Genomic DNA, 10,927 nt, shown 5'->3' on the forward strand with positions numbered 1-10,927 from the left:
GCGCCCTCTCCCCACCGGTGAGCGCCACAGCCTCCCCTTCTCCCTCCCGCGAAAGCCTTCTCCCCGCCGGCGAGCTCTCCCACCACTCCCCTGTCCGCCGTCGAGCGAAACCATGGCGGAGATCGCCCGCATCCGCTCCTCGCTGACGAAGGAGCAGCGCAACGAGCCAAGGTACGCGCCCGACAGCGAAAAGTTGTGGACGCTGTACTTCGAGCGCCGCCGTGAGGAGCAGATCGCCTCCGTCAACGACATCATCCCCCGCGGCCGCCTCAACTCCGAAGGTCGGCGCAAGTGGTGGGGCGTCCTTGGCCGCACACTCGACGCCATCCTCGACCACATCGAGACCGGCAATGTGTCGCGGCTGGAGTACCCGACGAGGTCCTCCTTCTCTCGCCGCCGCGGCAGTTCCTGGATGCCACGGCGAATGGATCCGGGATCGTCCTTGTCGTCGGGCTCCGGCTCGCCGGCCCTCCGCCCTGTCAAGCCCGAGCCGGAGGAGACACCACTCGGGCTGGCAGCGGTGCCCTTGTCATCAACGAGCCCTCGCCCGCGACGGCACCCACGAGGCGCTCCCTGCGCCTAGTCCGGCCGAAGCCCGAGCCGGGGTTGCTCCCCGTGAAGCCGGAGCACGCCGGCATGTTGGCCCCTGACGTCGAGTCTGCCCTCAAATGGGCGAAGGAGGACTATGTCCGCGAGCAGGTGCGCCACCAACGTCGGGCGTGGAAGGAGCTCCAGGCCCGCCGCCGCGCCGAGGCCTGTCGCCGTGCCGAGGAGGGCAGCGTTATCGTCATCGACAGCGACGACGAGGGCGAGGCTGGGCCGTCAAGCGCCCCGCCATGTGTCGTCGACCCCGACCATGGCTGCAGCAGGGACGCCGCAGGCAAGGCACGCGACGACGACGACCACGACGGCGGTGACTACACCCGCTTCTACAAGCTTCTCGGCATGTAGACGGTGGCGGCGACGACGGTGGCGGCGACGGCTAGTCTTTTTGTTCGTTTTTAACTTAGTTCATGCATATTTTTAAGTTTTGTAGAAATTTCGACGAAAAATGATAGAGTTAATGCAAAAGTCGTCGAGTTTGTAAAAAAATTAAAATGAACTTCATCAAACCTGCGACGACCGTGGGCCTGTGACTGGGAGCGAACCAAACCCCAGGGACGATCTAGCGCCGGCTCACCCCAGGCCGCTCTTTTTCAGCGCCCCGGAGGGCCGAACGGCTGAAGATGCTCGAGGAGCCGAGGACGAGGTGGCCGCGCAGCACGGGGCTTCGGGCGGACACGATGAGGCTGCGCCTGTCGGTGATGGAGACGAGCTCGAGCGGCTCCGTGGTCTTGCCGGGGAGGAGGAGCCACGGCGCGTACGGGCACGGCTTGATTACGTCGTCCTCGCACGATGCGTTGATGACCGCGGCGAAGGCGAAACGGTCGATGGGACCCAGGCGGTCATGGATGTTCAGCAGCACGTCCGTCGGGAGATCGTGACATAGGCTGGGGGCGTCGGCCACCTTGGAGGGGTTTGCTTTCCTGGCCGCGGCGGCCTTGCGTCTCGCCATTGGCACGTAGGAGTACCACAGATCGAACGAAAAAGTGGCTAGGGCAGATCCTATTCAGCGATTTTCTTTAGGGATGTTCAGTGGGTTTTTCTTTTATATTTTTTTAGGGATGTTCAACGCTTAGATTGATACTAACAAAGAAGCCCGTGCTTTGCAGATTGATTAACCAGTCCGATTGGAAATAATACCCCTGGCGGTGACGTCTAGTGTCGGGGATATACCCCGCGGTATGACCCGGCCGGACTTGACGATTCACCGGAGACCCGGCTGGAGCTGAGCCACTCACTCGCGATCCGCCCAGACATGGCAGTTTATATGTAATCCGCCTAGACTTGTGACTCACTGGAGACCCGACGGGCGGATCAGACAGGCAACAAGGCTCAAGGCCCGGCAGGCCGGTTTATATTCTGGTGGGCCGGCTTAAGAGGAAAGGGATGACGAATATTTCCTTTACGAAGAAGCAAGACCCGAACTTGTAATCAACTTGTAAGAGAAGATAAACTAGTCCTAGTCCTACTAGGACTCCACATGTAACCCGCCCCTCTAACTTATATAAGGAGGGACAGGGCTCCCCAAAAGAGGGGCAAGCAAGAAGATACAATATGTAGGGCTAGACACAAAGGGGGAGCCGGCTTATGCGGCGACTCCCTCATGAGCATAATGAGACCTAGCCTCAAACAGCATGTAGGGCTATTACCGGATGATGTTTCTCGGGGCCCGAAGCTGTCTAAACCCTTGTCTTGCGTGTTGATCCGCCATGTGTCTCTCATCCCACTCAACCCCTCTCAAACTACCACATAGATGCGTTGACCTCGCGACTAAGTCCTGACACTAAGGATATCTGCCGTGACAATTCCACGACATCTAGGGTCCTCTTCTCCCCTGGCGGCGACGTCTAGGGTCTTAGGGTTTTTGCTAGTACCTCTCGAGCGAAACTCGTGTGATCCTCCCTGGCTGGTTCGGACCTTGTTCCTGGCTGGTTCGGACCTTGTTCCTGGCTGGGCAAAGGGAGTGGAATTTCGTGATGGCGAGATCTAGTTCCCAGTCATCGACAAACAGCGCCATGGCGGCGGGAGGAGTGTCGGGTGTGGAAGCCCTGATAGGAAAACTAAATCTTCAGGAGAGGGAGGAGGATGATCTGAACTTCGACAATGAGTTCCCAGACGAGGTTGATGAGGTGGAGTTCATGGTGATCGCTAGGGTTCACACAACTAGGCCCTTTAGTCGCGGTGCGTTCTATGACTCCATGCGGATGGCTTGGAGCCTAGCACAAGGAGCGACCTTTAGCGCCCTTGGAAGCAACTTGTTCGTGATCACTATCAATTGCTTGGGTGACTGGAGAAAGGTCACCCAAGGTGGTCCATGGTTATTCTGGGATCAAGGTGTGCTGATTGAGAGGTATGATGGATTCACAAAACAGGATGATGTGGTTCTGGACAAACTGTCAGTGTGGATTCAGATTGTTGATCTCCCCCGCTTGTACCGGAAGGATCACATCATTAAGTCCCTGGCCAAGAAAGTAGGGAAGGTGGAGAACGTGATGCTTAACCCTAGGTGGGGAAATGGCAGGATTGTGCGTGTTCGAGTGAAATTAGATGTTAATGAGCCTTTGATGCATTTCGTATCCATAACTAAAAATCAGAAGAAGGTCTATTTCTCAATACTTTATGAGAAAATTCCTGTTTTTTGCTATGTATGTGGGTACATGGGTCATACATATCTGGAACATGGCAACGGCAAACACACGCCTAAGAGTATGGATTGGGGCGAGTGGATGCTAGCCCCTAGACCTGGTGCTCAACAACAAGGACAGGGAGGTATTCCAGTTCAGAGGGGAGACCCAGGTGGGAGTGTACAACGTGGCAAAAGCACTAATGATAATCTGCAGGATGACGCCAATAGCCCCGTGGAAAATCTGAGAGATGAGATTCTGGACAAGGCAAATAGCAGAAAGAGGCTTAATTATGATGCAGCTGTGTTTGACCCGAAATCCATGCAACTGGTGATTACGGAGACCGGAGTGCTTGTGGCAGATAACAACGCAATGGCTTTGGAAAAAAAAGAATGATCCGGCGTTGACGGGTGACGTACAGGAAGATGATGATACTAATTCCCTGGGTTCGAAAAGGTCTAAGAAGGATAACACGGCTGTGATGGATGCCAGCCACAATTTATCGGCGAGTCCCGAGGAGGGGCTCGACCGGTCGTAATGAAAATCTTATGTTGGAACTGCCGTGGGATGAGGAAGCCCGCGGCAGTTCATGCGCTCTTGGGGATCCAAGGGCGGGTAAGAGCAGATGTGATTTTTCTGTCTGAAGCACATCTGAACAAAGCTAAGGCAGAAAAGCTCAGGAGACGTTTGGGTTTTGAGGCAATGGCGATTTCAGAAAGCGATGGTAGAAGTGGTGGTCTAGTTATGTTTTGGTACAATAAGTTGGGAGTAACGTCATCACAAGTACATAACAACTACATTGACATCCGAATAAATGAAGGTTCCAACAAGGAATGGCGGTTCACAGGCCTTTATGGTGAGCCAAGTGGAGAACGGAAACATTTGACGTGGGATTACATAAGGGAATTACATGCTTTGTCAGAAATGCCGTAGTTACTAGCTGGAGATTTTAATGAAATTTTACATACCCATGAAAAAGAAGGGGGTGCTGCACGACCCCAACGCTCCATGCAAGCTTTCAGCGATGCCCTCTCTGACTGTGGTCTGGACGACCTTGGTTACATTGGCGACATATTCTCATGGCGACGAGGAAACATACGAGAACGTCTAGATCGTGCAACCAGTAACATTTGATGGGCGGACATGTTCCCTGGTTACGGTGTGTCGAATGAGGATTTCAATAAATCCGATCATCGGCCGGTTCTTATTCATACAGAATACCAGCTCGGAGTACAGATTAGAGGACCTTGTGGCCCTCGCAAATTCGAGGCACGCTGGCTGGCTGAGGAGGACGTTGAGACGATTGTTCAAGTGGCCTGGGACAGACGCAAGGCATCCAGGATAGCATCATTTGCAGAAAATACTGCAGAAGTTCATGGTGCACTACATCGTTGGGATAGAGAAGTATTAAAGGGCACACGGCATAGGCTCAGAGAGCTGCAGAAACAGCTAAACGTAGTGTTTTCGGGTCCACTGAGTGATGCTTCTGCTGTTAGGCAGCACGAACTGCACCTGCAAATTGAGAAGTTACTTGAACAGGAAGAGATCTATTGGCTCCAACGTGGCCGGGCTGATTGGCTAGCCCGGGGTGACCAAAATACAGATTTCTTTCACCAAGCTGCTAATGGACGACGAAAAAAGAATTTTATCAAGCGGATTCAGAAGGAGAATGGTGAATGGATAGAAGAAGAGACGCTCATCAAAGCTCACGCTGCAGCTTACATTTCAGGGCTCTTTACATCTGGTGTTCTGGAACCGAATGCTCATGTCATAGAGAAAATCAAACCACATGTTACTGAGGCGATGAATACTGAACTAAACAGGGCCTATTCACGCGAGGAAGTGAAGAAAGCGATGTACAATATCGGCGACTTAAAAGCGCCTGGCCCGGACGGGTTACATGTTGTTTTTTATAAACGGTTCTGTCATATAATTGGTGAGGACTTGATTGATGAGGTGTTGCTGGCCATTAACACACGGAAGATCCCTGAGGGGTGGAATAACACCACCATTGTTCTAATCCCGAAGGTTGAAAATCCAAATGTGATTACACAATTCCGTCCTATCAGCCTATGTAACGTGGTATACAAGGTGATTTCTAAACTTTTAGCGAGCCGGCTTAAGTTTCTCTTGACAGATATTATTTCACCAAACCAAAGCGCCTTTGTTCCGGGGCGGCTCATCACGGATAATTTTCTTGTGGCTTTTGAATCATATCATGCAATTAAGAGGAAAACGGTTGGTAAATATGGTACTTGTGCAGTGAAACTTAATATGCACAAGGCTTACGACCGGGTCGAGTGGTGTTTTCTGGAGAAGGTTTTACTAAGACTGGGGTTTAGGCCCAGCTGGGTGGCATTGATTATGGAGTGTGTAAAATCTGTAAGGTACCAAGTCCGAGTTAATAATGATTTATCTGACTATTTTGTTCCGTCCAGGGGTCTTAGACAGGGGGATCCGCTCTCGCCATACTTATTATTGCTTTGTGCTGAAGGCCTTTCTAGCTTGATTACGCATGAAGAGGAGGCGGGTAATTTGCTTGGAGTTCGGGTTTGCCGGGACGCCCCACCGGTTTCACATCTACTGTTTGCCGACGACTCTCTTATCCTTATGAGGGCCGATGCAGCAAATGTTAATAGTCTTCGGAGAGCACTCGATAATTACTGTGCTGCCTCGGGACAACTGGTGAGTGAAGCTAAATCGAGTATTTTCTTTAGCCCCTGTACCCCTGTTGAAACTCGAGTGGAGGTGTGCACAACTATAAATATTATGGCAGAGGCGATCATGGACAAATATTTGGGACTACGCCCAATTGTGGGAATTGACAGGTCAGTTTGTTTTCAACATCTTATTGACAGAGTTCTGTGCAGAATAAGGGGATGGAAAGAAAAACTGTTATCTGTGGGAGGTAGGAAGGTCTTGCTGAAGGCAGTGATACAGGCTATCCCGTCGTATGCTATGTCAGTTTTTAAATTGCCCAAACAGGTGTGCAATAGCATTACAACGGCCATGTCTAAGTATTGGTGGGGCGATGATGATATTAAAAAACATATGCATTGGTTTGCATGGTGGAGGATGTGTGTTCCAAAAGAGAGAGGAGGCATGGGATTCAGAGACTTGCACTGTTTTAATTTGGCACTTTTGGCTAAGCAATGTTGGAGGTTGTTGTCTGAACCAGAATCACTTTGTGCGAGAGTGTTGAAGGCTAAATATTTTCCTGAGGGCGACCTTCTAAATTGTAGTCTTAAGAAGGATAGTTCTTATACATGGCAGAGCCTATGGACTGGGATACAAACTTTCAAGAGAGGGCATATATGGAGAGTAGGGGATGGCTCTCAAATAAACATATGGGAGGATCCATGGATCCCAACCAGCCCTACACGGGGAGTAATGACACCGAGGGGTAATATTGTTATCGCACGTGTCTCTGAGTTGATAGATGAAGAGAATAGAGCTTGGGATGAGCAGTTGCTTAAAGAATTATTTTGGCCAGTCAATGTACATCGTATTCTGAATATACCTCTGGCTATAGGTATGATGAATGATTTTGTCTCTTGGCACTGCAATAAGAACGGTATTTTTTCTGCACGGTCAGCTTATCATGAAGAGTGGGAACACCAACATGGACGAAAGTTCAGAATGACAAACTCAGTTCAATCCTCAAGTACTAGTCCTATTTGGAGTACCATTTGGAAATTAAGTGTACCAGCCAAGATAAAGATTCATGTGTGGAGAGCCTTACTTGGAGCCATCCCTTGTCTGGGGGTTCTAGCAAATAGACATATGATCACGAGTTCGCAATGTCCTATGTGCAGTATCGATTGTGAGAGTATTAAACATGCCCTATTCTTATGCCCACGAGTACAAGGTGTGTGGCGCATCCTGGGTCTAGGACAATTGGTAGCTGAGGTATGTACTGCACAACGTGAGGGAGGATCAGTACTAGCTGACATGTTTCTGTCCAAGAGCAGCCTACAAGCAACGGTAGCGGGAGTCCAACGCAATGCACTGGTGGCAACCACTGTATGGTATGTGTGGTGGGAGCGTCGGCGCTAAACCCACGAGGAGTTTCTACAGGACCCGTCCAGATAGGCGCAGGCTATTGCGGCTCTAGCTAAAAATTTCATGAGAGCTAGAAATAAGAACACAAAGATCAGGAGGCACGGCTGGGAGAGGCCACCTGAGGGAATTATAAAATTGAACGTCGACGCGGGATTTGAGATGGACAGCGGCTCTGGGAGTACAGGAGCTATCCTGCGAGATGACATGGGAAATTTTATAGCTGCTTCGTGCGGGGACATTCCCTTTGTGGAGGATGCGGCGACGGCAGAAGCAAGGACTCTGAGAAATGGGTTGTTACTTGCTAATGATATGGGTTGCAACAAACTTTATGTCGAAGCGGACTGCATGGAGGTGATTGATGTTATGCAGAACGGCGGGAACTTCCTCGGACATGCGGCGGCAATCTATGAAGAATGTACTTTCTTAGCTCGTAATTTTAGTTTTATTGTTTTTAATCACTGTCCTAGAGAAGCCAATATGGCGGCCGATGTGTTGGCTAGGAATTCGGAGACCTCTCGAACTATTGTTTGGAAGTCGGAGCCTCTAGGTTTTCTAGTGGACGTCCTATCAAACGATGTATTCTTATTTTCACATGAAATATAAACCGCCATGATGGCTTTCCCTCAAAAAAAAAGCCCGTGCTTTGCAACGAAAAAAAAATTACACACGCTTTTAAAACAATAATCATCATTAAGGTACGCCATTGGCGTACTTTAAAAAAACAATAAACATCACTCAAGACCACAGGCGCGGAGGTGATCCTGAAGCAGCTCAAGGAAGGCCCCAAGATCCGGCGCGTGGGCATCTTCTCTCAGGGCCCTCCCCCGCGGAGCCACAGCGAGATCGTGAGCGACACCGGGGAGAACATCGGCGAGGTGACGAGCGGCGGGTTCAGCCCGTGCCTGAAGAACAATATCGCCATGGGGTACGTGAAGAACGGGCTGCACAAGGCCGGCGCGGAGTTCAAGGTGGTCGTCCGCGGCAAGCAGTACGACGCCGTCGTTACCAAGATGTCCTTCGTGCCCACCAAGTACTACAAGGCCCCTTAGGTTGTGTACAGAAGAGAAACAATGGATGGATGCTCCCTGGACTGCAAATTTTCTCTCGCGACTCTTCCCATGGCGGCCTGTTCATGACGGGCTGCCGCAGCTGTAACCTCTGTCGGGCTTCCTCTTACAGCTTGACATTTCTCCTCTACCCTTCTAATAATAATATATGCCAGTGCGTTGTTTGCTATCCCAGATGTGATCATGTCATGTGTGCTGAGGCACAGATCTATGAGACATACCACGGACGATCTTTCGACCTGTGCGGCTGTGCCCCTTTGAGATGTCATCATAAAAAGGTTAAGTGAAATACTCGTTTGTGGTAACTTTTCATCTATACTGCTATTATCTAGGGGTCATTCTATACCTTTGTAAGAGCATCTCCAATAGCCGCGCAACGCCCGGCGCGCTCAAAAGTAGTTTGCGGCGCGTCCATCGCCAAGTTTGACGCGACGCACAGCGCTTGCTCCAGCAGCCCGCGCATGTTTATATTTGTTGCATTTTGGACACAAAATAATTTTCACATAGATATAAAAAACAATACAAAGATATTTTACATAGGTCATAGCATAATAAATAAAAAAGTTCATAGCATAGATAGATAAAACCGAACTACGGTGCAACTACATAAAATTAAACTACGGTGCAACTAGATAAAACTACGGTGCAACTAGAACTACTTCGGGTCCTCATCATCATCCTCATCCTCGGAGGTGTTGTCCGAGGTATCGATCCATATGTCCTCCCAACATTCATCGTCTGACGTGAAGATCGACCTCCCACCTGCTTCAACGATATCGCACTGCGATATCGCCAATGCCTTCCGCCGACGCCGGTCCGCCCGCTTCGCACGGCGCCTTGCCGTCCTCTCCGCCCAGTAGGCGCGCTCGTTGGCGACGTCCTCCGGGTGGCGCTGGCACCACTCCACCATGGCTCGCTTGTCCTCCTCGGCGATGAGGAGGCGGCGCTACAGCCGAAGGTGGTCCGCACGATCCTGGTCCGTGATCAGAAGAGGCGGAGGAGCGACGGCATGCGCCTGTTCGTGCGTGTGAACGTCCCAGAAGTTCATCTGTGACGGAGGCCTCTCTAGGCGCCACGCCGCCGCGTCGTACGCGGTCCGGAACGTGCCGAGGCCGAGCCGGACGTTGCCAGACCGGATCTCGGCGGAGTACCAGTCGTTGGGGCGCGCGCGGGCGCCATGGTAGCCCGAAGGTCCCCGGCGGCTTGGCGACGTGATGGTGCGGTGGTGGCAGGGCGCTGGAAGCGGCGAGAAAGCGGTGGAAGCGGCGAGGTGGCGAGGGGATGGGCACGTGGCAGTGTGGTGGAGCGCGCGGCGAGCGCCGCATTTTATAGGCGTGCGCGAAGCGGCGCGCCAAATCTATCGCGCGCGCAAGCGCTTCTCCCGCGCGGTAGTTTTCCGCCTCCGCTAGAGCACACGAAAACTTGACGCGCGCGCTAAAATGCCAGTTTACCGCGCGCGCGTCTTTTGGCGCGTCCGTTGAAGATGCTCTATGGGCATCTCTAGCCCATCCCCTAAAAACAATAGGGGAGTAAGGGTATTTCTAACCGATCCCTTATCCCGTCGTAAAGAAGTATATTTGACTTATTTCTCCTCTAAACCGCACCTAACTGATCCCTTATAACCATTAGTGTAGTAAATTTTTTATTCCATCCCTAATCCTCCTCTTATATTTACTCTGGCTCGCGGTGGCCGAGTAAAAAAAATCTCCACTCTCTCTTCCTCTCCCCGTCTCCTCTTCTCCCCCTTGACCCGCCGCCGACGCGACCCTCGCCCCGATCTGCCGTCCCCCCTCGTTCCGATGGCTGGACGCGGTGGCCTTCAGTCCCCTCCACCGAGCCGCAGCGCGGATCCGTGTTGCCACGCCCGTGGGTCATCATTCGCGGCCGCTTCCTCAAGCCACCGCCTCTCGGCCGATCCGTCTGCCTCCGCGGCCTCCGTGCGTTTTGTGGACTTCCCGGTCCTCCCACCGCCGCGACCGCCAACAAGGACCTACCACTACTAGGGAAAAGTCTATACACAGAATCTTACCAGCAGCGCGCTTTAAAATCAGGCGCTGCTGCTACTTAGCAGTAGCGCTCGCTTTAAAACCTCGCTGCTGGTACAAGTTTATCAGTAGCGCGCACACAACAGGATGCACTACTACTAAAATTCCCACGACGCCGCCGCGAGGCCAATTATAGCAGCAGCGCGTTGGAACAAAGGGCACTACTGCTAGCTATAGATCGTAGCAGCAGCGCATTTACGCAATATCGCTACTACTAAGGTTACTACAAAAATTTAGTCCCACCTCGCATCGTGAAGAGAGTTTGTACCACCTTAAATATGTTACTTCTACAACTTTCACAAGCACTTGGTCTTCATTGAACTCTATGTGTAGGATCTGTGGCCGCAATAGGAATCCTCGCATGTTCCTAAACCAACCGTCGAGGATTCCTATTGACAAATCAGATTGTACACAAAAAGACAATTGATGATCAATGTATTTTTTTATGTCTATGTCTAACATAGCAGTAGCGGGTTCTTGGCCAAAGGCGCTACTGATAGGTCGTTTAGCAGTAGCGCATTTTGCT

Source organism: Triticum aestivum, chromosome 2B (genome assembly GCF_018294505.1).
Source record: "Triticum aestivum cultivar Chinese Spring chromosome 2B, IWGSC CS RefSeq v2.1, whole genome shotgun sequence".
NCBI classification, from domain to species: Eukaryota; Viridiplantae; Streptophyta; class Magnoliopsida; order Poales; family Poaceae; genus Triticum; species Triticum aestivum.